This window comes from Ambystoma mexicanum, chromosome 6q (genome assembly GCF_040938575.1).
Source record: "Ambystoma mexicanum isolate Mex_15411 chromosome 6q, UKY_AmexF1_1, whole genome shotgun sequence".
Classification (NCBI taxonomy): Eukaryota; Metazoa; Chordata; class Amphibia; order Caudata; family Ambystomatidae; genus Ambystoma; species Ambystoma mexicanum.
In genome coordinates this window covers 1,024,645,899-1,024,673,234 of record NC_090937.1, presented here as the reverse complement: position 1 = coordinate 1,024,673,234, position 27,336 = coordinate 1,024,645,899, and positions in this window count along the sequence as shown.

Genomic DNA, 27,336 nt, shown 5'->3' with positions numbered 1-27,336 from the left:
TAAAAGGTTTAAGTGCTCTAATTTCAGCTAATATGGCTTCAATGGCAGAGTCAGAAATACCAAGCGGAGGTGGTGAGTCGCTTTTAGGTCTTTTAAGGTTTGTCGACGAGGTGTTGGATTCTTTTGCAGTAGACACATTCTTTTGAGTGACTTTGCTAGCAATCATTTTAACTGTAGTTGAAGATAGATTAATAGTCAAAATGGATATGCAAGTAAACAGGATTTAGATCTTAAGAGCCAGAATTATTTTCTAACGCAAAGATCAGGAAGTTGTAGTAGATCAATAATAGTAGTAGATCAATAATATAATTGTGCTGCCAACAGTAGTTTTATAACGCCCTTTTATAATTTTATGGAATGACCTATTCAACTTTTAGACAGTTTATGGTGATCCACTATGGTGGTATTATATTTAGTAGTATGCAATTATTATATCCATATTATGCAGACTGCCTATCTCCTATAAATAGGGATCAAAGTGAATAGACAGATAAAAATAATGAGCAGACTATAAATAAGAGAGAGTACTATAGCACCACCAATTCATATGAAGAAGTATGGTGCAAATCTTCTGCACTCCAACTGTAAATCCAGACTTGGTGAATGGCCAAGCAGATATTAGAAGTATGGCTACAATGTCCAGATGGATACAGCTGAAGTTAAAGGTGATGAAGAAAGATTCAGTAAATCTAACTCTTTCTTTTCTTAGCACAAGAAATTCTTCTGTATCTCCAGTAGTATATATACAAATATAGATGTGCATGCATTTAATAGAAAAGAGTGTGAATTAACTGTCTGCTGCCTTAAACCTAGCACTTGCAAATTGCTGGCTGCATTACCACTGTTTGTTGCCTTTATTATTTATTTATTGTTACTTATCTGTTTCTCCTCTGCTTCACACTTTCCACCTCTCCCCCCCTTCCATGCACTTTTCCCCTCCCCCCTCTCCCATGCACTTTTGCGTTCTGGGCCTAAAAAGATCGCTGTTTTGTTCTCCCCTGTTCCCCTCCCTTGCCTTGTCGCGCTCTGAAACACTTGTGTACGAGCGCGATAGAAATAAAATATCAATCAAAAAAAACTAAAGTAGTATTAGTTAGATAATTAATGTAGTGTAATGTTAGATTGTGTTGAGGAGGAAAATAGTGCATAAAGCAGTGCCACTTCTCTGCTTTGAAATTTCATGAAGAGAAATTATGTTCCAAAGGAGTAAGCTATTGTGATGTAGCTTTTAAGTTGCTGCCTTTTGAGCATAGTATTATCAACAAGTGTTGTATAAATAAAAGAAAAAATTCTCACTAATTATTTTTGTCCATGCAGTTGGCCTGCAATGGCAGAGGTGGCGTTGCAATACAGAGGAAGTCCGTAGGGCCAAAGCCAGTGCGTCGCATTGAAAGTGATGCAGCTCCTCTCCACATGAGGAGTGGGCACGTCATTGGTCCACAGTCGGAGCTCTGGAATTGGGCAATGACGTGACTTCATATAATGCAGAACAGCAACAAAACCTCTGTGATTATCTTCGGAGCGGCTCGACAGCTTGATTTAGAAGAGGAAAAGGTAGGTAAAACACAAAAGAGACGAACTTAATGCCAATATAAACAATGGTGAGGTGGAGCAGCTGGGCTAGTCGGCCATCTTCTTCGGCGTTCGACCACACCCCCCCACCTGGCATTCTGACGGTTTTATTTTAGAAATAATGTCCTATATCTCTTTGGTGGAGAGTGGCGAGAAGTTGAAAGATTTTTGTTTATTCGGGTGTGGAGCTAGTGGCAAGGGTTAGGCAGTGGTAATAGGAAGACTAGCTCTTTTGCATTCTATTTTTCCTTAAAGCATTGATATTTTATCCATAAGCATTTTCTAAATGTTGGTGCACCACGTGGTGTCTTTGGTGCAAGTATCGGGTGGTGCGGCTTGGAATTCTAATTCTCTGAGTATATTGAAGAGCTCTTTGGTGCTTGATTTGGCTTGAGTGATACCGTTATTGTAAGTATCTTTTTTTGTCTGAAGGATCGCCTCTTTGTAGTTGAGGGATGCTATAATGAGGTTGTCCTTATTGCCTGCTGTTGGCTGGCTCTTCCAGAAGGCGACGGCATTTCTTTTAATTTTGCGAAGGGATCTGAGGTGAGGCGTGAACCCAGAGTTCAGGTGCGCACAGGGTTTAGCCTTCTGCAATTGAATTTAAGACATTGAGTAGGGACTGGTTGTAGAGGTCCACTAGCACAGTAGGGTCTGAGTGAGTGTCGGTCGTGGCATTGGTGATAGGTAGTATCAGCGGGAGCAGTTTCTCTAATGTTATATCACAATTGTTTCTAGTGCATAAAGGTCGGGACATGTTCTGATTGGTAAGCTGGTTACCTTTCTTTATGGTGAATGCAATCAGGTGGTGATCTGACCAGACACAGGGTGTATTGTGGAGGATATTAATATTGCAGTTAAGGTCTACCAGCCAGTCTAAGTTCCTGCCTTTTTTGTGGGTGGGTTCAGAGATTCGATGCAGAAAGCCAAGTTCTGTGATCCAATTAGTGATGGCTAATGCCTTGAGGTCCTTTGAGTCTCGATAGCCCAAGTTTAAATCACCCAGTAGGATGATTTATCCTGGCTCGGTGTTTGATGTGAAGAGGGATGTGGTATCTTCCCCAAAGGTGGTACAGGCCCAGGAGGCCGGTATATGAGGTGAAGGGTGATTGTTTGGGAGGTGGAGACAGGTAGCTTGACAGACAATAGTTCTGCTGAGGGGAGGGATTGGTTAGATATATTTCTGAGACCTAGGGAGGCTTTAGAGAGGAATGTGACACCTCCGTCTTCAGTTTGCTTTGAGTTCTATCAAGTCTGATGATGGAGTAATCATTGGGGATAGCAAGAGAGAGCGAAGGTCCTGCTGCAGCATGGAGCCAGGTCTCTGTGATTGCAAGGAAATTGAGTTCTTGAGACGCTTTGTAGTCATTGATATCTAAGAACTGGGCTGGTAGGGATCTAGCGTTAATGAGTGCACCTTTGATAGGTGGAGAGTCTTTGCTGCTGCAGCATTTTGTGTGGGATGTATTTTCTCTAGGCAAGGTGCCCTTGTTTGCTTTAATCTTTTGGGGGTCAGCAGTTTTAGTTGTTTAGGTAAGAACTTTGGTCGTGGTTGTGGTTTTAGGGGTAGGTGGCAAATGGGTTGGCTGAAATCTAGAGCATATTCTATCAGTTATGTGTTTGAGTGAACATGGCTGATTAGGTGTCGTTTTAGTGGCAAATTCTTTAAACCATAGGGCGGGTGAATTTAGGAAAGAATTGTTTAGTGATGTTGGTGTTGTAGGTATGGGGTTGGAGGCTAAGTGAAGACATGCAGGTAGGAAGGCTGAGGGGGGTACACAATCCAATGATGGGAGCCTCAAGGTCATGGAGAGAGAGATGCTGGGGGTTTTCATGATGACACACAAAGGGCAATAACATGTATGGGGTTGCTTGTGTTTTGGCAGTGTCCTGCTATAATTGCTTACATTACCTATAAAGCAATGGAATAAAAGCAATCCCAGGAAAATGCCTATGGTTATGATTACATTACATCTTTCGATCATCACATTTTGGTTTTAGTTAGTCTCTCTAAGTGAGAGAGGATACACCCAGCTGTGGGGTTTTTGGCTTGCTTGCCAATAGGTAGCCAAGTTGAGCCTCGTGTTTAAGTAATGACAGAGAATTTGTGGCCTAACAAGTTTCGGATGGACTGCTTCCATTGGTGGTGGCACCCAGACTGATTTCCATGTTTCTCTAGTGGGGATAGTTGTATTAATTGTATCTTATACCATGTATGGTTAGAGTTTAAAATGGAATAATGGGAACATGGAATGCGAATGAGCGAATGCAAGATAGTTTAGAGAAGAGAACTTAAAGGGGAAAGCTGCACCCTCTAGTTCTTAGCATGAAGAAAGAATATGTATACATCTCATGAATTGGATGTTTCTTCAGGATATAATACAGGCGATGAGTGTACACTCACCTGGATGCAGTTGCAGTGGATTGGTGAGTGGTGAGCCGATGGATGCTGGTTTGTGCAATTTGAAGGTTCAGAGGAGAGGTGGTTGGACATTGCCAACTTGTGCAGAGCTGTGATGAGCAGTGGTCGGAAACACCATCAAGGAGGAAATATCAGTGTGAATAAGACAGGTCTGGGGAGAGGCAGACATGTAGCATGCAGAGGAGCGCACACAAGGGGTTGCCTAGCAACCAAAGGCATCTCTTGCAGGAGGATGACTCAGTATGGTGATGGCTTCACTAAAGAATTTGTGTTGACAGTTGCTTAGTAACTGTGAACAGAGTGGACGAGAAGTTGGAGTGGTGGTGAGAGCACTGAGAGCTCCTTACTTTGCAGATATTAGTACATATTAGAATTACTTAAAGCAACACCGAAAATAAAAACACAGGAAGAAGCAGAATACAGTAAGCGAGAGCAAAGGAGGCCACTGTAAAATATAAAGGAAGGCTTGGTGGGACATGATGGTCAAAATATCAGGACCAGTTCTATTTTTGCCACAACCTGAATATTCAGTCATTAAATGGAAGGACCAGAAAGAAGACTTTCTAAAGTTTATTCTAGCAGTATATGGACACAACTATTCAGCAGAAGGGACAAATGCCCTGCTGTTTCATTGTTTGGGGCATGCTGGGGAAGATGTCTACAAATGACTACCAGAACCAATACAACTGGATGTGTTGGGCCCCTGAATGCTTTTGAACTCAGTTTGGTTACCCTGGACAAGCACTTTGAAGTGAAGGAGTACATTATATTGGCAAGGTATCACTTTGCCATGAGAGAACAACTGAAAGGGAAGACTATAGAGGAATTCATAACAGCTTTCAGAGGCCTGGAGTTAAAGTGTGAGTTTGGACATTGTCACAAGGAACATCTAAGGGATCAGTTAAAGATCAAATGTGCAAGTGATCGAATAAGAGATTAATTTTGGAAGGCGAGAGATCCCACATTGAGATCCCACGTTGGACCGTGCCATAGGAGTAACTAAACAAGAAGAGCACACAGTGCTTTGTATTGAACAACTGAGTCCTGATGAGCATAGTGTAGGCAATAAGTCCTCTGCTGAAGCCAGTGTGTTGGGGAAAGAGAGAAACTCATGTGAGCACAGAGATGTGCCAAGGAGAGAGCTTGAATGGAAGTTCAAGGACAGGGACTAGCTATGGACCGAAGAACGAGCCAGTCAATTGTCATCAGATCAGAAGTGTTATAGATGTGATAGGGCTCAACATTTACCAATGGATAATGCCAGTATTTATTGAATGTAGGGCATGTGGGAAAAGAGAGCATCTAATGAAATGTTGCAGCAGGAATGTCAATCAGAACAAGTATCTCAACAAAAGGGCTGTGAAATATAATACTTGTGAAGAAGATGGAGATGATGATTCATATGTTGATATTGATATTGATATTGATATTTTATTTCTTTCGAGCTCATACACAAGTGTTTCAGAGTGCAACAAGGCAAGGGAGTGGACAGGGGAGAACATAACAGTGATCTTACTAGTCTCAGTGACATTGAGAACGTGTAAGTGCATGGGAGGGGGGAGGGGAAAAGTTCATGGAAGGGAGGAGAAGTAGAAAGTGCAAAGCAGAGGAGAAACAGATAAATCATAATAAATAATTAAATAATAAAGGCAACAAACAGTGGTAGTGCAGTGGTAGTGCAGCCAGCAATATGCAAGTGCTAGGTTTAAGGCAGCAGACAGGGTAGGTCTGATAAGTGCAGGAAGAAAAAGGGGGGGGGCTGTATGGGTACATATACCGACCCCAGTGCAAGGGGTGGCCCGTAGTCCATGCGGCCGGGCAGAGGGTGGCCAGGTGCCAAGAGAGAACAGATAACTTGGGAGAGGGGGAGCGAAAGCAGAAGAAAAGAGGACGGTCTTGAGGTGCTTTTGAGGTGCTTCCGGAACCAGAGATGGTTCTCCTCAAGTTTTAAAGTGGCACGGAGGCTGTTCCAGAGGGAGGACCCAGCTGAAGACAAAGATCTACCCTCAGCTTGTTTCTTTGAAAAACGACTGACCCTGAGGGAGTTAGAGGTAGAGGAACAAAGAGCTCGAGAGGGGAGATATTTGCCGAGGGATAGCTGAAGGTATTGAAGTGGGAGAATGGAAGAACAGGCTCCCGCCCTTCCCCTCTCACGCTTGGCCTAGAGGATCACGGCCTAGACACCCGCCACGAGAGGAGTTTGCCTATCTACCAGACGACCAAATACCCTGGTACAGGAACATACGGATGTGCCCACCTACCTGCCCAGCAGCCCGCCCTGTCCATGCCGACACCTGCGCCATGGATCAACTCGACTAAACCTACACGTCATTAGAGATGCCATGACGACCTAGCCAACGGTCAGCACACCTGTGCAAACATGCACACCGGACACTCCCACACCAATCCACACGAAGAACATACTCAGTGCTATGACGTAGGCGACAGACATACCCACGGAGGTGCATCTTTATTATTTTCCACATAGGCTCTCAAAATGCAGAAACGCAAGACGCATAATGAACTTATCTAAAAAGGCTTGCTCACGCTTCTTCTAAGAACCATGTACCATAATGAAGAATATAACGGAGACACGATACTGAGGATAGAGCAATATGATACCGTAACCTAAAGCGCTCTGCATCAAACGGTTCCACCTATGCACCAGGCCCAAGTAGGCCGCAAGCAAAAGCTTCCATGAACATTGAATGAGCAAGAGCTCGGTTGCTGACCCTGCAGAATGAACCCGGCGAAAGCACACCGCCAAAGGCACGATGTTGCAATCTCGCACGGCGCAAGCCGACGCCAAGGTCGCACCTGCAAGATAAACCAGGCACACAGTGGGAAAAACAATATTAATTGTGCTGAATTTTGCCTCAAACACGGTCCCACCTCACGTGACAAAGCCAAATCTGACAGGATGCCAAGCCCAGGAGGAAGGAGACGCCTGAATCCCACGTTTCAAGACACAGGCAGATACAATTAAAAGACTCATTGGACATCTGCAGCAGTGGGAGTAGTCGACCTCCCAACATATGAATAAATCCTCACATTGTTTACACCTACCCATAGTAAAACATTGTTGCAAATGACAGGTGCACCGCGAGTTGGGAACAGTGATAGTCTCAGACTGGGAGGCTCGCGAGCGGTCCAATCAGAACATGGGGCTCTTATCACTGACACCATTAACATTGACCAATCCTCAGAGGTCTTCATGTAACAATTTTCATGTATCAAATTGAAGGGACAGCCCAAGTATACCACCTGACTAACCCTCAACCACTAACACCGTTCTCTATATGTATGCTATACTAACCCTACCACTCGAGTAACTAATCCAGAGTGGAAATAGGTTTTTTGCTAAACTTTCTAAGGTGACGCAAGTAGCGCGTCTTACTAAGGTAAAAAGGGCCTGCGAGCCCCACGAGTGTGTGTGTGTCAGGACGGACGCGTACGATCCTTGACCCATCCCTGCCGTTTTGTCTAATAAACAGCAGTCACCTTGCTTCTTGCGTGTGTCTCATACTCTATCTCTTTTGGGATATACGGGAGGAGTTGGGGCCTCCCTGTTCGGAGGTCTACGGACGGCCCGGCCGACCCCGGCAGAATTTCCACCCGACAAGTTGGAGGCACTGCTGAGATCTGTTTAAGATCTGCTTTTTTATTTTTATTTTTTTCCAGGTACTCCCGTTGCGAGGAGGCCCGGCGGCGCGGCCCCCTCTGCCGTTGCCCCCTTCTGAAGATTACAGGACCATCGCGGAACTGCGAGAAGACCGGACAGCGCAATCCGGATATTGGCCTTCGGGAGCCGGTTGAGAAGTATCCCGCCCGCGGTTGGCGAGTTTCCAGACGTGGTCCAGACGAGGGGAGGTGGCGAGCCGCTTGGAGGGATGCACGCAGTCGAGCGGCCCCGCATCAAGAGAACTTGGTGAGCATGCCACGCACAACAAGCAATGTGAAATTGTGAGGGAGGGGGGATGAATTAAATACGGGAGGTGGGAGGTTTTGTACAGGTGCGCGGCGAAGGTTTGACAATTTAGTGTAGGCAATTAAATGAATGGTAGCCGAACGAGTGCGAGAGCAGTCGGCTACGTTACGCGAGAGAGGGAGGTGGAGCACGAAAACATCACGTGCGGCCGCTCGTAGACACTGATTGGCCTAGGTCGCGACTACGTGTAAGGGTGTGTGTGTGTGGTTTCCTACGATTTGGCATTTATTGATCAATGAGTAGATGAGGATCCCTATTGTTCGAGCAAGAAACTCGATAGGTAGATGACGTTTCCCTGTAGGCGGTAGCTAGTTAGTTGCCCAATACGGAAGATAATTGGCTGGTTAAGCCCTCCTGTCGAGGGGCGTATCACACGCGAGGCGACGCAGCGTGCGCAGTCCGATTATATTATTGATTACCTTGTTCCAGGAGTGACAGGAAGAGAGCTGTGAGGATTAACGGGGGTAGATTGCAAGTGTATTTTGGACTTAAAGAATATATGAAGAACTTATCAGTAGTTCGAAGAGATCGGTGACGTCACCAGTAGGGCTTTCATAGGATATCCCGAGCACAAGGCATATTTCTTTCTGAGAGTGGTGGGGAAGAGAACTGTGGTAAGGGAGTGGAAACGGAGATAAACGGTAATGAGTTGATCGGGGAAAGGCGAAACGGGGGACGTGGCTGCGCACGGAGAACGCCGGCCACGGCAAGTGTAGAAGAAGGAGGAGGAGCAAATGAAAATAGGACGACTGTATAAGAACGTCACAAGGGGTACGCAGCAGCAGGGGGCTACGTGCGCCTCGGCCGCAGGGGGCCGTAAGGGTGTTGTGTAAAGGAAGAAAGAAAGAAGAAAATATACAAATGTAAATACTATATTTTAATAATTTTCCTTAGCGGACTATCGCAAGTCCCCAAACTTACGGGGCCAGGTAAAGGTATAAGGCTGTGTATTGAAAGTGTTAGTAAGATAATAGCTACCAAATAGGGGAAGGATAACAAGTGAAGCGCTACTATGTCATACGGGACAGGATCGGGAGGGTGGGGGAACACCCTCACTACCCCACTACAACACATATGTACAACACTGTCACCCCATAGGGAGAAACTGATCAAGTATAGCATAGAATGGACACAGGGGAAGGACAACAAAATGATAACACCATGGCCGCCTAATGGTAGCTTCGATCCATATACCCAACATTCACTATTAAACCATCTGCATAATACATACAAAGGGAAGAAGTTGACACACCACGTGGAGGTGTTTAACTTATGGAGGATGTTCCAGGGGTCCCGACCAGGACCAAATGGAATGTTCACTGTGGGGGAAATACCGGAAGAAAAAGAGATTAAGGAGGAAGGAGAGAATGGGAAAAAGGGGAGTGAAGACCCAAAGAACACGGGGAACGGACAAGAGGGAGGAGAAAAGAATAATAACTCAAAAGAAAATGAAATAAAAAAGGAACAGAGCAACGATATACCCCTAGCAAAGGTAGTGAAAGCAGAGGGAGGGGGGTTGTACCCTTTAAGAGAATTAGGAGAAATAGAAAGAGGACAGTTAAGGGCGGCTGAGGGGTACTCGAACCCGGCATACAGCCCGCCACCATATGTGGCTCATAGGAAGATGCCAGCAGGGGAGGGGAGGACTGGAGAAGAACAAACTGTGGAAATAGGACATGATGAGTGGGTAGCTGCGCAGATACTATTAAAATTACGAGGTTCATTAACAGGAGAAGAGAAGGAGGTAGTAAGGAAAATAGACGAGGATAATACCAGGGAGAGTGGAATGAGAGGGGAAGAGCTGTTACGACAAAAGGAAGAGATTTTGGAGGAACGACTAGCAGAGTTAAGGGATGAGCAGAATGAACTGATCAAACAGCTCGAGAGGGAGGAAAGAGAGAGAGCGAGGGAAAGGAAAGAAGGTAAGAATGAATTGGAAAAAATAAGGGAACAAACTGAGGAGCAAAGGAGAGAAGCTGAAAGGGTAAAAGCAGCAGCAGAAAGGGTATCAAGAGCAGTGCTACGAGAGAGGAAAAGGGAAGAAGAAGAGAAAGAAAAAGAAATGGCAATGTGGAAGAAGAGATTACTATCAGAAACGACTAAGAAATACGAAGAAGGGAGGGTGATAGAGAGTATATTAGAAAGGGAGAGGGTGAGATGGGAAAGGAAGAAAGAGGATGAAAGGATATTTGAAAAGGTGAGTTGTGAAGTAATGGAGGAATTAAAAAGGAAAAGGGAGGAAATTGGTAGAGAGATGGAGGAGAGAAATGAAGGGGAAAGAGAAGATAAGAGAAGGGAGAGTGAAGTAAGGGGGTATGTATATAGAGACACAGAAGTAGCAACAACATCAGCGCAAAGGGGAGCAGTTGGTAAAGGAGAAAAGGGAGAACCGGACCTAATAGACTTAAAAACAGTAACAATCAAGGGGAAAAAGACAGAGTGGGGGTTGCCGTTTATGAATGACTTTTGTAGTGAGGAAGAAGAAGGAATGGAGAACGAAGGAAGAAACAGTGAAAGGGAAAGCCTAGATAAACTATACACCACCCGGACCAATACAGACTCACCATGGATCTGTAGGAGAAAGGATGAACTGGAGAGAAGTGAGGAGGAAGAGCAAGGAATAGCAGAAAGACAGACACATGAAGCCACACCGTCACCATCACACCCTCTCCCATCCCACCCTACATGCTCAACCACCTCACGCTCATTACGTACAATCAAACTTACGCCCTTCACAAACGAACTGACACCCTATGCAGGTCGGCTTAGAGACCTCCCTAGACGCAGGCAGGAAGGACGAATACACACGCCCACATTAAATACAGGAAATGATGGAAGAAGGGGAAAAGATGGAGAAGAAAGAGTTACGAGCAGGGGAAATACGGACGAAATTGACGATGTAGGAGAGAGGGAAGAAGAGGAGGGGTGTGAGGACTCGATTTTATGGAACCCAAGGAGTAAAACGAGACACAACTTAATGCCACTTCTGGAGAGGGGAGGGGTTAGACCACAGTACGTCCCTTGGAAGCATACAGACAAAGAGAATATAAAGTGCAGGCTCCCATCATTAAGTGGAGGTGCGGGTAAATGGATATATGAAATGGAAAAACACACCGCAGGACAGAAACTGGCAGTGGGAGATGTAAAGGGCCTTCTAATATCGATATTAAGGGATGCAGCGGATGACATTTGGAAGACAGCGGGATTCCCTGGGGTAACAATAGCAAACACATCGCACGATGGGGCACCATTCGCCAACTGCAGACATGCACTATGGCAGGCACTGAGGGTACAGTACCCAGACACATCAGACATAGGAGAAATTACCTCACGCAAGATGCGTGAGAACGAAGATCCTGTTGATTATATCCAGGAAATCCAAGAGAAGTGGCGCATGGAAACTAGAGAACAATGGGACAAAACACCAGCAATATTTTATCATATACTAGTACAAGGGCTCCCAGAAGGAGTTCAGAAACAACTGAAGAAAGTAGTGGGAATGGAAGCAAAAGCATGGCCAGAAATACAACTGACAAAATAGTGCATCATTGCAGGACATGGCAAGGAAAAATGAAACAAAAGGAAGAAGACAGGAAAACGGAAGAGGCTAAACTAGTACAGAAAAAACTTACTAAATACACAATGGAAGGGGCACTAATAACTACACCTACAACAATGACCCAAAACCCCACACAAGTAGTGGCTGCACAAGATCCCTCCCAAATACCACCCTCACAGACTATAACACAACAGGTGCCGCCACTCCAACCATACATGACCAACATGGGAGGAGGATACTCAATGCCAGGAGCTGGGTATTATAATTACAACAGGGGAAGAGGAGGAATTATGAGAGGGAGAGGATACGGATATAACACACAACAGCAGGTGCGAGGACTTAGAAATTCCTACCCCACCGGGCAACCAGTATACCAGGACAACACAGGAAGCTTTCCATGGCAGAGTAGGGAACCACCAGTGTGTTGGAGTTGTGGATTAGTAGGGCACATGTCACGCACGTGTAGAGTAAGACCAGGAACACCATCATGGAGCGAACAGGGACAACCAAGGCCCACACAGGAACAGAAGGGCGTACAGCAACAGCAGACGTTGCAACAGGGAAATGAACAGCAACAACTAATAACACAACAACAGCCACAGACATATTCACTGCCACAACAACAGGTAGCGATAACACAACAACCCCAAGCACAACAAACACAACAGGGTAGGGTGACGGTCCTGGGACACAACCCTTACACAGGAAATGGTCAATCGTTGTACCCTCAATAGGACAGCCCACAGACGGCCTTGGTGTGTCCCATCCTGTCGGTAACACCTAATAGTGCGGAGGAACCACGCATAGAGGTAACGATAGGTGACAAAAAATTATCATTCCTTGTTGACACCGGGGCGACCCGGTCTTGCATAAGGGAAGGTAAATTTAAGATGTCGGGCGAAGCCATGAACACCCAAGGATTCTCTGGGGCTAGAGGGTTGGTTCCTTTTACTGATAACATTCCCTTATCTATAGGAGATTATGACATGTCAGTCCCACTTTTATATTATAGTGCCTCACCAGTAAATATACTGGGGAGAGACATCATGAACAGGTTGAATGTGACGATCTCCTTTACGGAGGACGGCATAATTTGCTCTACTCCAGGAATTAACATGCTCACAGCACGACAGATTATGCAAGCATACTGCGGACAGACAGCGATTAGGGCTGAGCCAGTAGATGGTGAACTCTTCCAGTACGGAACAGACATGGCATTTGCATGGATGCCAGGGATAGAGGGAAAGATCTGGAGGAGGCCAGCAGCCTATTTGTTCAGACCAGAAACACCAGTCAATGAACCAGAAGGAAAGGTGGTTCCAGTGGACATTGAGAGCATTATAGCAACAGCTGATTACATTGCTGTACATGCCCAAGACAGAGAAGGAAGAGCATGGAGGGCAGTGATAGCACAAGCAGAAGGATGTAGACTCACCCAGGTGTCAGATGAGGAGCTGTTCTCAGAAGAAAAGGAGGAAGGTGAAATGGTGTTTATGATTAGTGTGGAAATATGGTGTACAAACAAGTGGCACAGAAAATTGCAATGGCACTTGAGGCACCCACATCCACCCCAGTTCCCTTCTTTGAGGAGGATATGACAAAAGTACCCACCTCATTATGGACTACTAGCCCTTATGACGTGGGGTGCATAAAAAGTATAGGGGGAGTAAGGATAAAATTGAAAAAAGGTGCAATACTCCCCAGAGTGAAACAGTACCCACTATCAAAAGAGGCAGATGAGGGCATATATGAAACCATAACGGCCCTTATAGGTAATGGCATATTGGTCCCCACAGAATCACCATGTAACACGGCTGTATACCCAGTGCGCAAGGCTAGAGGGGGGGTCTTGGCGCTTCATACAGGATCTCAGGCCCTTGAACAACATAGTAGAAGCAGAATACCCCATAGCCGCAAACCCGGCCACAATATTGTGTGGCATTCCAGCAGAAGCATCACGATTTACAGTGATCGACCTTAAAAATGCTTTTTTCTCAATACCATTGCACCCAGACTCACAAGATCTGACAAGCTTCACTTACAGAAACACAAAGTGGAAACACACCAGATTGCCACAAGGGTACTGCGAATCACCCTCAATCTTCAACAGAGTAATACAGATGGATTTGGGTAACATTGAAGTGGAAAGCACAGTGTTGCAGTATGTCGACGACATAATAATTTGCAGTACAAACGAAAGAACATGCAGAGAGGACTCATTAAAGATGCTGACAATATTGGCTGAAAAAGGTTACAAGGTAGACATGGAAAAGTTACAGTACTGTCAAGAACAGGTACTTTACATTGGTCAGCTCATATCCCAACATGGAAGAAAGATTGCACCACAAAGAGCATGGGCCATTTCAAAAACGCCAGTGCCACAAACAGTGAGGGAACTGCAGCAGTTCCTGGGTCTGTGCAACTACTGTAGAGCATGGGTATTTGATTACAGCTCATACATAGGACCCCTGCTTGAGGCGTTAAAGGAAGCTAATAAAGGGGAGAAAAAGTTGGGGTGGACAATGGAAATGAAAGAGGCTTTTGATGAACTGAAAGATGCGATATCAACTGCTCCGGTAATGGCAACCCCAGACTATGAGCGACAATTCTTTATATTTTCACATTGCGACTCAGCAGTAATGAAAGCAGTGTTGGCTCAAAAAACAAGCATGGGCTACAAACCGGTAGCATTTTACAGCGGCCACTTAGATCCTGTGATGTTAGGTCATTTCCCTTGCGAACAAGGTCTCGCCACAGCTGCTTTTGCGGTAGAGAAAGCATCAGCAATCACCATGGGGTGCCCAACTACACTGTTTGTGGAACATGCTCTATTTGCAATATTGAATAAACCTAAGTCCACCCTAACCACGCAAAGGGCATCGGGTTATGAGATCATCTTATCCAGAGCTGAACTATCAATTGTTAGATGCAGCACGGTCAACCCTGCAAGGTTCCTAGCAGAAGTAATTGAGGAAGGAGATTATGCCCACGATTGTACGCAAATAACTGAAATGTACTCATGTACTAGAAAGATTGAAGAAAACGCACTAGAGGGAGGTGAGCTCCTGTTCATTGATGGGTCATCAACTATCGACCAAAGGGATGGTATAAGGAGGACTGGGGCAGCAGTGGTAAAAATGATGGAGGTACCGGTGTGTGTGGCAATGAAATGTGTACAACTACCACAGCATTATTCCGCTCAAGCAGCAGAATTAATTGCACTAATCTTGGCGTTGAAGGAAAGTTTTGACAAACGAGTGACCATATATTCCGACAGCGCATATGTTACGTCCACTGTCCACTCAGGGCTGTCGAAATGGAAAAGAAGAGGGTTTAGGAGAGCTGATGGCACTCCAGTGCAACATGCCCTCCTATTGGCTGAACTAATTGAAGCAATAAATGACCCCCAAGAATTAGCTTTGGTCAAATGCACCGCACACACCAATGGTGAAGACCACATTTCAAAAGGGAATGCAGCAGCAGACGCACATGCGAAGTATGCTGCATATTTTGGTGAGATATGGAACCCCCAGAGTCAAATAGAGGGAGAGTGAGGGGAATGGCTAAGGAGATGTTAATAAGAGAAGGGTACACCCATCTCCCAGCCACACAGATAATGGAGCTACAAGCGGCTGCACCAATGGCAGAAAAAGAAATATGGGTAAAAAGAGGATGCACAATGTCACCAACCGACGCACTATGGCGCCAGGGTGACACTGGAAAGATTGTAATACCACTGGCACTATTGAACACCGCCCTGAGCCAACTACACCACCCAGCCCACACAGGCAAGGAAGTAATTGCAGCACGAATTAGGGAAGACTGGTTCTGCCCTGAGTTAAATTCTCATGTGTCAAATTTTATCAGCAATTGTCTCACATGTCAACAGTTTACGGCCGGTCACACTCTGAAGGTGATAAGAGGTGCTATACCCCGGCCAGAGGGACCCTTCCGACATCTCCATATTGACTATGTTGATGTGATCAACGTATGTCAAGGAAATAGGTATATGATTGTAGTAGTATGCCCATTCTCGAGGTGGATTGAAGCAGGGCCCTGTTCACACCCAGATGCATTCAGAGCAGCTAAATTCCTATTGAGGGAGGTCTTCCCCAGGTGGGGAGTGTGCGAGGTACTGCGGTCAGATAATGGCCCACATTTCGCAAACGAAATGTTCCAGCACATCACATCCTTACTGAACATCAAGCATAAATTTGCATGTGCATACCACCCCCAGGCCAACGGTGTATGTGAACGCCTGAATGGCCTATTAAAGGAGGCAATTGCAAAAATACAGCAAACAACAAAGAAGAGTTGGTTGTATTGCCTTCCACTAGCCCTATTTGAGCTAAGGAATAGACCAGGTTCCGACCACCACCTCACCCCTCACGAGGTGGTTACCGGACGTCAAATGCGCCTTCCCCTAACGCCAACATCAAGAGCATTTACCGACCACGAGAGTACTGCAAATGTCCTTGGTGATGAAATGTACCAATATGTGTCTTCTTTGATTACTAGTGTAGTGTTTGTGTCTCAACAGCTCGAGCGCACGCGGGGCGGGTCTAACAGCGATCAACAAGAAGACGCGGATAAAGAATTGGAAAAGGAAATACTGTGCAAAGTTGCTAAAGGTGACCACGTACTACTTCGCAATTTCAACAGAAAGTGGAACAGCCCACGCTTCACTGGCCCCCATCTGGTAGAGGAGGTATCAACGAGAGCAGTAAAGCTACATGACAAACGTGCCTGGAACCACCTACACGACGTAAAGATCTACAAACTCCAGACCCGCCCCAGCGCCACCGACAGGGCCACTGGAAGAACAACAACAGCGTCACCAACGGAGGAAGAGACTTCTACCACAACTAACGGCCTAAGTGTCCCCATACCCTGCCACCCCTCAGATTCCCCAGAGACAACTACTAGAAAAGAAAAGGGTGATCCCCATACCGCCCACCCCATGGTTACACGATTAAAGAGTAAAGAGACTTCCGCCAGTTGAGCCCCAAACCCTCTGCCCATTGACCCCCTACCCACTGTAGTAATAACTGAACTGAAGGACATTGTCTTGCACATATACACATGTAAACACCTGAATGTTCTCTTTCTTTTCTCTCGCACATGCAGGTACAGCGTATTATTGTACTACTAAGAAAGTGGATAACTAACCAATTCACTGCCCAGGACTAGATGGTACCCTCAGACGATAATTACCTGGAAGAATTGTCACACCAATTTGTATATGAAATAAAAAGGCCAACGTACCTGAAAAGAAGGAGGGTACGTGTCTACTACACAGCATTCCTCTTGGCCATAGAACATTCAATGCCCCACCTCCAACCATACTTGCCTGCCCTAAGAGATAGATCGCTTAAATTGGCGTGGGAACAGCTCTTCGCCTGGGCACTGAATGACTACTTGATAGGGAGAGCTTAAAAACAACAACTAACACTAATAACAAGCATATTAAGAATTTTCAGGCGGGCAACTGTAACGTCGCAAGAATAAGCTGCCGGACTGCAGCAAGGTAAGAGCAAAATGCCGGTGAAATTAGCATCTGTAATAAAATTGATAGGGATTTTGATGATCACCGGGTTCTTGGCTGACTCTGTATGGCAGTACAACTATGCTATCGATATTATTGCTGTACCCAAACCTAATACACCCCCACCCCCAGCTGCAACAGGTGTTACGTCAGGTGATACTAGTAAAATCCCACACAAGGAAAATAGAGTTAAACGCAGCACATACTCAGATAATAAAGGCATTGACAACTACATACAAGATTCAGCACACATCTCAAACAACATATGGTACCAACACATGACCCACATAGGTAAACAGACAACAGAAGTCAGCTGCTACGTTTGCTCATTAATCCCATACGCCATGAGCGCTTCTCGAACATTTGTTGCCACGGAGATAGATGAAAAAAATAGCACGATGTATGATATACCTGGCACTGTTCCAGACGAAAGGAAGAGTTCAAGGGACAGTGGTGCAACTGGTGTGGAAAACACGAGATACATATCCATATGAAAACAACTTCCTCAAGACTTATTTGAGTTACCACAAGAGCAGTTTACATGCTGAAGGATTCAGATACATAACAAGTTGTCCTTAAAAAGGAGAAACAAAGAAAGTAACACTACAGTACCTACCATGTGATTGGTACGCCACTGAAGTCCCTGGTAAAAACGGATGTTGGGAAAGACCACTGGTGATAATAACAGGGAAGGTGTACATGAACAACAAATGGGACATAGGAGTGGTTGGCAGCAACATGGTAACAAGAGAAAATATTTCAACTATTGATGGACACAACCATAGATGTTGGATGACTTGGGTCAAGTACGTACCCATGCTCACGTGGATGGAGAAGGATGAAGACCCAATAACAATACTGCCGCTAACTGCGCCTAAGGTATGCTACCAACATAAAGGGGAGGTGGACGTAGGATACAACACCAACTGTGAAAGTGTGATGGAGTTACCTGAGGGGGAGCAGGAACAGCAGTAGTAATGGACCATTACTGGGCCTGTGGAAAAAAGGCATACCACACACTGCCCCCTCTGTGGAATGGTATATGCACAATGGTGCACGTTAATGTACCATCACTAGTGGTACCCCAGAAGCATGTCAATATGGCGAACTTCCCCAAAATGGATGAAGGGAACAAAAGGAAGAAGAGATCTGTACAACCTCAGAAGGGGCCAGAGAGCAAAACCGACGGCAATAATACTGTCCTGAATAGAAAGAAAAGACAAGGAAAACCTCCGACAGGAAATTACCTATGGGGAAGGTCGGAAACAGCACTCACTTCAATTCCACCAGACCACAGACTATTCAGCAGAGCAGCAATGTTCTTCTCCTCGATAATACATCCAGGACTACAGGCTTACGCAAACGCAAAATGGCTCCAGATAACTCGATGGGAACTAATGATGACTATTAATTCTACGGTAAATGGATTCAATGCAATAAAAGAGGAACTGCGAGCTGTGAGGATGGTAGCACTTCAGAACAGATATGTACTGGACCTCCTCACAGCAATGGAAGGAGGAGTTTGCGCTAAGATAGGACAATCATGCTGCACATTCATCCCTGCCAACGATGCTGACAATGGTACACTGACAGAAGCAGTTTTACAATTGGCCCAGATGCACTCAAAAATGATGGATGAAAGTAAAGGTGTGAAAAAGGATGAGAGCTGGTTTTCAATATTATGGTCATGGATGCCATCTTGGCTGTCAGATGGACTGAAGATTATAGTTGGATGTACTATTTTGGCTGGAGCTACACTGATCATAATAAGATTTTGGAAGGCCCGGAAGACACGCACCACAGACGAGATGATTGAAATGGTTGGTATGCACCTCTTGATGCCAACAGATGACGGCAAACACACAGGCACAATCATAAAAGAGAGAGAGAAGTTGCGCAACCAGATCATCACCAACCACCTGGACCCACCATCTGTGAAGCTCGAAAACCCAAGAAACCCAAGGAGCTACATAGGGAAATGGGTATACTGCACTCCTGGAGGAACCTGTGCATATATGTATTGGTCATTTGAAGACCATGTTAACCACTACGGACATTTGGGAGGAATAACTAAAATATGGAAAGTAAGAGGAGATAAAGAAAAGGATATGTTTGTGGTCGACAAGTCGACCAGAGGGGGGACTGAAGTGGGAGAATGGAAGAACAGGCTCCCGCCCTTCCCCTCTCGCGCTTGGCCTAGAGGATCACGGCCTAGACACCCGCCACGAGAGGAGTTTGCCTTTCTACCAGACGACCAAATACCCTGGTACAGGAACATACGGATGTGCCCACCTACCTGCCCAGCAGCCCACCCTGTCCATGTCGACACCTGCGGCATGGATCAACTCGACTAAACCTACACGTCGTTAGAGATGCCATGACGACCTAGCCAACGGTCAGCACACCTTTGAAAACATGCACACCGGACACTCCCAAACCAATCCACATGAAGAACATACTCAGTGCTATGACGTAGGCGACAGACATACCCACGGACGTGCATCTTTATTATTTTCCACATAGGCTCTCAAAATGCAGAAACGCAAGACGCATAATGAACTTATCTAAAAAGGCTTGCTCACGCTTCTTCTAAGAACCATGTACCATAATGAAGAATATAACGGAGACACGATACTGAGGATAGAGCAATATGATACCGTAACCTAAAGCGCTCTGCATCAAACGGTTCCACCTATGCACCAGGCCCAAGTAGGCCGCAAGCAAAAGCTTCCATGAACATTGAATGAGCAAGAGCTCGGTTGCTGACCCTGCAGAATGAGCCTGGCGAAAGCACACCGCCAACGGCACGATGTTGCAATCTCGCACGCCGCAAGCCGACGCCAAGGTCGCACCTGCAAGATAAACCAGGCACACAGTGGGAAAAACAATATTAATTGTGCTGAATTTTGCCTCAAACACGGTCCCACCTCACGTGACAAAGCCAAAGCTGACAGGATGCCAAGGTGGAGGGAGACGCCTGAATCCCACGTTTCAAGACACAGGCAGATACAATTAAAAGACTCATTGGACATCTGCAGCAGTGGGAGTAGTCGACCTCCCAACATATGAATAAATCCTCACATTGTTTACACCTACCCATAGTAAAACATTGTTACAAATAACAGGTGCACCGCGAGTTGGGAACAGCGATAGTCTCAGACTGGGAGGCTCGCGAGCGGACCAATCAGAACATGGGGCTCTTATCACTGACGCCATTAACATTGACCAATCCTCAGAGGTCTTCATGTAACAATTTTCATGTATCAAATTGAAGGGACAGCCCAAGTATACCACCTGACTAACCCTCAACCACTAACACCGTTCTATATATGTATGCTATACTAACCCTACCACTCGAGTAACCAATCCAGAGTGGAAATAGGTTTTTTGCTAAACTTTCTAAGGTGACGCAAGTAGCGCGTCATACTAAGGTAAAAAGGGCCTGCGAGCCCCACGAGTGTGTGTGTGTCAGGACGGACACGTACGATCCTTGACCCATCCCTGCCGTTTTGTCTAATAAACAGCAGAGTCACCTTGCTTCTTGCGTGTGTCTCATACTCTATCTCTTTTGGGATATACGGGAGGAGTTGGGGCCTCCCTGCCCGGAGGTCTACGGACGGCCCGGCCGACCCCGGCAGAATTTCCCCCCGACAGTATTTCGGACCCAGGCCGCAGAAAGCCTTGTGGACAATGCAGAGGGTTTTGAATGTAATCCTTGCATCCACTGGGAGCCAATGGAGAGATTCCAGAGCTGGAGAGATACGATCCCAGGCCTTGAGGCTCCTGTTCTGGATTAGTTGCAGAGAGCGGAGAGTAGAGGCAGGTAGATTTAGAAATAGTCCAACATAGATAGAACCAGAGCTTGGGATACCATGAGCTTCTGGGGGAAGCAGAGAAAAGGCATAGTACCTCTGAGGAGGTGCAGTAGGAAGTTTGACTTTTTAGAGACCTCAGAGATGTGGGCAGAGAAAGAAAGGGTAGAGTCAAAGATGACCCTGAGCTTCTTAGCCTCGCAGGTGGGAGTAGGAGGAGGGCCAAGGGAAGCCGGCCATAGAGTGAGGGGAAAGGATGGTGAAGGTGTGCCGATGAGGATGATCTCAGTCTTGCTGTCACTGCTGGCATTGCTCAGACAAAGTTTATTGGTGGCATACCAATCTTGAATGGCAGTTAGGCAATCAGAGATGAGAGAGGGAGAGGAGGTGGCCGAGGGCAGCCTGAAAATGACTTGAGAGTCGTCAGCGTAGCACTGGAAATTTGAGCAGAAAATGGCAATGCAGTGGGAGAGAGTTGCCAGGTATTGGTTGAAAAGCAAGGGCGAGAGGTTAGACCCCTGGGAAACACCACAGGTAGAGGAAGATAGATGATAGGAAGGACCCAAGTTGGACCTCGGAGGGTCGATCAGAGGGGAAAGAGGACAGCCAGGCCAGAGACTGATCAGTGATACCCAGGTTTTCACGGAGACGGTTGAGCAGGATGGTATGGTTGACCGAGTTGAAGGCAGAAGAGAGATCGAGGAGGATGAGGACAGAGGGAATGTTAGAGTCAAGGTTGGAGAGCAGATCTTCACAGATGTTCAGGAGAGCAGTTTTGTTGCTTCTGGCAGCTCTGAAGTCAGACTGGTTGTCATGGAGACAGCCAACAGACTTGGAATGAAGGTTAAGCTGAGAGATGGCCAACTTTTCCAGGAGTTTGCCCATAAAGGGAGTAATGAACATTGGGCGACAGTTAGCTGGACAAGACGAATCAGCTGTGGGTTTCTTGAGAAGAGGATGCACAAGGGAGTGCTTCAGAGGGGAGGGGAAGGATCCCGAGGCAAAGGAGTGGTAGCAAAAATCAGGAAGAGCTGGAGCAAGGGTGTCAATCTGGTCCTTTCATAGATTGGACTTGTCTAGCGACCTCGTCAGGGGAGAAAAGAGGAAAGGACGAGAAGGATGATGGGGGGTGCCAAAAGGAGGATCAGCAAGCACAGATGGAGAGGTGAGAGGAGGGGTGGGGGTGGAGAGGGTGGAAAGGATGTCTTGGGTTTTTTAAATGAAGTGAGTGGCAAGGGCATTGCAAAGAGCCTGGGAGGCAACAGGAGGGGTATAGACTGCATCAGGGTTGGCCAGCTCCTTGCAGATTTTAAAGAGTTCGGCCGAGTTGTAAGATGCCGCAGAGACACGAGCTTGAATGTGGAATCTCTTCTTGGTGAGGACAGAGAGTTGGTATTGCATTTGTAGCCGGCGACAGGCCAGTTTGTCAGGGGATGAACAGGAAGCCCTCTATTTCCTCTCAGCCGCCCTTCACTTACTTTTGCGTGTAGCTAGGTCAGAGTCATACCAGGAATTGCAGTTGGCTTTGGACTTCAAACAGATTCTCATGACAGGGGCAAAAGAATCAAGAGTATCAGAAATTGAAGAGTAGAGCAGAGACAAGGCTGTGTCAGGATGTGAGATAGCCAGAGGTGGGGGGGGAAGTGGCAGCAAAAGCCTCAACTGACACACGCTTCATGAGCCGGATGTCCGAGAAGGTAGGTGGCAGTGTTGGGGTAGGCTTGGCTTGGGGGGTAGAGAGGGAGAGATGAGAGGAGAGGAGAGGAGAGGAGGGAGTGATTGCTCCAGGAGAGATGAGTGGTCAGAGGGATGGAGAGGGGGAGGTCAGAGGAGATCAAGACATCCAGTATGTTCCCTGCAGAGTGAGTCGGGCCAGAGGGGAGGATGGACAGGAAGAGGGAGTCGCAGAGCTCTTGGAAGAGTACAGAGGAGGAACAAGGAGAGTCTAAATGTATATTGAGGTCATCGAGGAGGTGAAGTTGAGTGGTAGAGGCCAGGAGGGAGGAGGAGAGGTCCACTCACTCATAGAGAAATGAGGGGTTTGACCAGGAGGCCGGTAGATGTTAGCCACAATAAGAGAATGGGTAGGCAAGAGAGAAAGCCTACAGACAAGGCATTCAAAGAGGAGTGGGAATGATAGAGGCAGGAATCCACTCAGGAAAGATCAGGGCTACCTCCCCAAACCCCCACCAGACCGGGAGGATCTGGGTGCCCAGAAGATCTTGTAGCCATCATGGAGGAGAGTGTCAAAGCTTGTGACAGAGCTGGCCATGAACCATGTCTCAGTAAGACCAAGGACTTCAAGGTCTAGATCTTCAAGGAGGTGGCAGATTTCAGGGGAGTGTTTGACAGCAGAGCAAGAATTGAGAGTGGCAATATGAAGAAGGTTGCTAGCCTTAAAGAGCTTCTGGGGAGGGGTACAGATCAGAGGTACGCCCTGCGGAGGAGAAAGAGCCCTAGGAGGTACAGAGGAGGAGGAGGAGAGATAGGGCAAGGTGGCCAAGGGGCGAGAGGAGGGGACAGCAGGACATGAGAGGAAATTGAAAAGCCGAGGGAAGCGCCAATCAAACAGGGGGAGATTGTCCTGAGGGCCTTGGACCATGACAGTGCCATTTAGGTAGACATTAATGATGACTTTAGAGGAGTCACTGATGTTGAAGTAAGTATTATCCATGCAGTCATGGGAGTGAAATTGGAGAAGCCAAAGACAATGGGCCTCATTCCGAGTTTGGAGGCAGCCATGGTTCTATTGGCACCATGGCTGTCTCCAAACTCGGGTCCGGTTCCATGGTGTCGGAATGGGGACTTAACGGGAAATTCTGACCTTTGCGCACCTGGTAAGTCCCCATTCCGAAAACCATTCCCCATTCCCATTTGAGCCCCTATAGGGCTCAATGGGAATGGGGAAGGAGCTTATAACGGGCCCGCAAATTGCAGCCCCGTTATTAGCTCCATGGACCCTTAACGGGTCCCGCTAAGACAGCCTGGTAAAACGAGCCGGTTCTGGTGGGACCCGCTAAGGGACCTCGTAATAAGGTGGTAGGGGGTAAACGGCACTGGCATCCTTACCGGTGCCATTAACCCCCTACCGCTACGGGTGGAATGACCCCCAATGATGAGTGTAAATGGAGTGAAGAGCCTAATGCTAATAGATAGCAGTGCAGATTATATCTTTATTAGTAGGAAACATGGGAGTCAGTTTTATGGTGCTGTACTCTTGAAAAATCCAAAATCAAGGCTAACACTTAGGGAAGAAAACCAACAGAGATAATTGGATGATTTAGTGAGTGAGAGTTCCAGGAAAAAAGTACAGTGTCTAAGATTTTTGTATGTGTTTTAGAGGAAATCTGTTGTCTTGGAGTTGTCAACCTGAGTTAGGGATTAAGTTAGATCTGAATGCTGATGCGTCTGAATGTATTAGTACCATGGTAGCGGTGAAAAAGAACAATGGGAGCATTTGGATTTGTATATCTTGAGTGAAGTTTATAAAAATAGTGTTGCACAGAGATTCCCTTTACCGAAACAGAAAAGTTGATTTAAAAAATGTTGGGGGAAAGATTATTCTCATTACTAGATCCAAAGTCAGCATACCGTCAGATTAGGTTACACCCAAAATCGCGTGACATCATTACCTTTATAACACACATAGGACAGTTTCAATGTGTGTGAATGGCTTTTGTAGTAGTGCTGGCTGCTAACGTGTTTCAAATAATCATGCACATGTCGTTGGAGGGTTTACTAGGAGTGAAGTTCTTTGTTTCTGGGACCTGTGGTGCTGCTTTACTTGCGTCCCACCCCTCCACCATGAATACTCCTCTCCTGTCTGATTGGCTGCTCCCCTTGGAAGTTTAGCTTCCTGACCAGATCCATGACCAGGACAGTGTTTAGAGTTGCAGCAGGCACATGAAAGTGTGTCTTGCTGCTTGGTGCTGGTCAAGGTGGAGGTAATTGCCCACCACCTGCCCCTTCCATGTTCATTTTCTTCCCTTTCTTCTGCTCTTTGCCCCAATTTAGCCCCCCATTATCATTTTCTGCTCTTTCCCCTCTTAGCCCCTCCATGTTTGTTTTCTGCACTTTCTAATGCTTTTTGCCCCCTCTTAGTCCATCCATGTTCATTTTGTGCCTTTTCTTCTGCTCATTGCACCCTCAGCCCCTCCACATTCATTTTGTGCTCTTATTTCTGCTCTTTGTCCCCTCTTAGCCCCTCCATTTCCGTTTTTATGGGCCTCATTACGAGTAGCGTCGTAAAAACGGGGTCATTACTGGAATGGAGATAATAGCGGGTCCGTGCTCGTATGACGCCGCTAATAGTGGGTGAGTACGAGTGCGCGAGCAAGCGCGAACCTCCATTCCGGTAATGGCCATACCGGCATGCCGCCAAAGGCCCTCCAACCCCCCCATAGTGCCATCATGGGACCCGCCGATACCGCCTCTGCTTAGGAGGAACCCCTTAATATCGACCCGGTAATAACAACATGCTAATACCGGGCTCGTAATACCGGACCCGGAAGTAACGTCATTGCGTCAGAACGGGAAATGCGCCGCGCCCATCTTTAAAAACACAATCCATTGCAATCCTCCCAAACCAACAGTTTTTTACAGGAGAGACCAGTGTCAATACATACACCATGCCGAAGGCAACCCGGAAGACTAACTCCTGCCTGCGTAAAAAATGCTTTTCTGATGCAGAATTGAACATGCTTGTGGACACCCTTGCTGCACATGCTGATGTGATAAAAGACCAGAACCTGAAGCGTGAGGTGCAGCAGCGCAAGAAGGAGATCTGGCAGGAGGTAGCCCGCAAGGTCTCTGCTGTTGGAACCACCCCACGGACAGTGAGGGATGGCATGAAGAGGTGGGATGACCTCCGCCTCAGGGTCCGCAATATCCTTGCAAGCAACAGGAGGGAGGCCATGGCTACAGGTGGGGGTCCCCACTCTCCTCCCAAACTGACCACCTGGGAGGAGACGGCAAGCATCGTCATCCATCTGGAGTCTGTCGAGGGGTTTGGGGGGATGGAGACGGGTGCGGCAACATCTGCAGATGGATGTGAGTGACCCTGCAGATCCCTGTAGGGGAAACTATGACGTAAGACAAGTTATGTGGAAGGGAGTCTAGGCAAGGAAATGAATGTCCCAACACACACATGAACATATTCTTGTCCAGATGGAGTGGCAAACCCTGCCACACTGAAATGCATGCAGAGTGCCAATCCCATTGCCAACACACAGCCAACACACATGGACCTTGCCCATGTAATACATCACACAAACCCCAATACAACGGCATGCCACCTGCCATGCAGCAAATGCCAAAATGCCCCTCATACTACACTGTGTGACACACCTGTAAGACATGAATGCAAGATTAATGAGATACTCCACAGCACCGTATAATGCATCTGACATGTAACACAACCACTGATACCCTGCATCATTTCAACCCCCCGACGGAGAAGATGCCAGCCAGGATACCACCACAAGGGCATCCACGTCCCGGCCACAGAAAACAGCAACCGACACCACCTCCTCCGGGGCAGCCTTGCAGCCCACAGCTACACCCAGTGCGCCTGACACTGTGGACACCCAGCTGCCCACACCTACACCAGTGGAAGGCAAGGCCCTACAACCACTGGCCACCACCGAAGGCCAGTGGACGAGTATTTGGACCAGGAAGGAGTCACGCATGTGAAATGTTCACACTCCCCAAGCCCTGTTTCCACCCCCCCACCCCAAACTCAGCCCCCACCCACCTACAGCAGTGCTGATCCCTGCCTGCACGATTCCGACCTGAGCCCCATCCACGAGGACAGCACTGATAATGCAGGCCCCGTGACAGCACCTTCGACCACTGCTGCACCCACCAACAGCCTTGAGGTACGGCTGGCGTGGGTGGAGGCCAGACAGGAGTCGATGTTGGACCTGCTGCACCAATACATCGCGGATGGCGAGGACACCAGGCGGGAGATAGCCACAGCCATAGCAGGGACCACAGCCGCCATAATGGCTAACACAGCCGCAGTCAATGCCTTGGCAGTGCTGATGAGAGACTGTCTGGGGGCCATCACATATGTCCTGACATCTATCCTGCTGCACATGCAGCAGCCACGACTTGCAGCAGGTGTGAAAATCCCCACTGACTCCTCACCAGCCACCACACCTGCTTCCTCTGTCCCACTTACTCTGGACACCCCAGCCGTGTGCGTCCTACGAGAAGGAGTGCGAGGCGCACTGAAATGCTGCCCACGGACAGCAAGAAGTCCCGCAACTAGTGTGGGAGAACTATGGGAGGGGCTCAGATGGTGTTGGGGGTGAATGGGAGCATTAGGGGGAGTTCACTGGGGAGGTTTGGGAGTTTACTGGGGGGGTTTGGGAGTTCACTGGGGGTTTGGGTGGGTTGTCACATTTTTGCAGTTTGAATCTATACACCCGTTGTGTG